Genomic DNA, 1,023 nt, shown 5'->3' on the forward strand with positions numbered 1-1,023 from the left:
AGATGGAGGAGAGCAGGATTTGGGGCAATCCCGGGATTTTTTTTTTTGTGTGTGTTTTTTTTTTTTTTTATTTTACTAGAAAGCAGCCGAGTTATGCGGCGGCTCCTTGGGAGGATGGTCGGGTGTATGTGGGTGCTGTGGAGCTGCCCCCCACCCAACACACCCCCCCCCCCGGGGTTTTCCCCCTTTCCTCTGGGGCAGGCTCATGGTTGGGGCCGTCGGGGACATTTTGAGTAACCCAAGTCCCATCGCTCGGAAAGGGCATCGGGGAAAATTCGGTGCCCGTTTTCTTTGGGAGAATAAAGTTGGTCTGTTCTCGCGGCGGTCTTTAACTGGAGAGATGTTGAAGAAATATCTACAGCCGTTTCTCAGAGAGCGGAGTCAGTGTTCCTGATGCACATTAGGGCTTTGCGTTTGTACCCGCTGTAATTATCTCTCCTGAAGAGCCGTAGGAATTCTACTAAACATAATTTTCAAAAACTTTAGTTCCCCTCATTCTCCTGCTTCGGTTCCTCGCCTTTGCTTAATCACAAAGGACTCGGTGGCAAACGTTGGATTAAACCCCCGTTTTTCTACTTTCTACTCTTGTGCGCCTGAACCAACACTGAATATTATTAGGATTGGCTTTTTCTTTCCTTTTTTTTTTTTTTTTAAAGAGCTGGTTCAAGAGCAGGTTGCCAAACCCGCCACTGATTCATTAGATAAAATGTCTTGGCCTGTGTTGTGCAGAGAAGCTGGGCTCGGTGCTCCTCTTAGAAACCAGAAGCTGCTAGAAAAAACACTTTTAAGTTTCAAAAAAAGTAAGTTGCTTCTACGAAAGGAAGGTGTTTATCAGCAAATCCTCTTTCTGTTGTCATCAGGGGGCAGGTGGGGTAAACGGACACATTTCTGTTTGGCTCTATAGGCGAAAACCAGAAACATTTTTGTTCAGGTTTGTAAGGATTTAGAGATGAAAGAACTTCAATGCTGTTAATTCAGTCTTCCATCTTGCCTGGCCTCTGCCTCGCCGGCGGCTGCCGCCGG

General features: G+C 46.7%; 1 protein-coding gene across 2 annotated transcripts in view; it reads left to right on the forward strand.

Annotated features, from left to right (window-relative positions):
• WLS (wntless Wnt ligand secretion mediator) overlaps window positions 1–1,023 on the forward strand; it is a 38,981-nt gene that overhangs the window by 1,085 nt on the left and 36,873 nt on the right. The gene's annotated exons all lie outside the window — the stretch shown is intronic.

Source organism: Charadrius vociferus, unplaced genomic scaffold (assembly GCF_000708025.1).
Source record: "Charadrius vociferus isolate BGI_N301 unplaced genomic scaffold, ASM70802v2 scaffold423, whole genome shotgun sequence".
In the NCBI taxonomy this organism is placed as follows: domain Eukaryota; kingdom Metazoa; phylum Chordata; class Aves; order Charadriiformes; family Charadriidae; genus Charadrius; species Charadrius vociferus.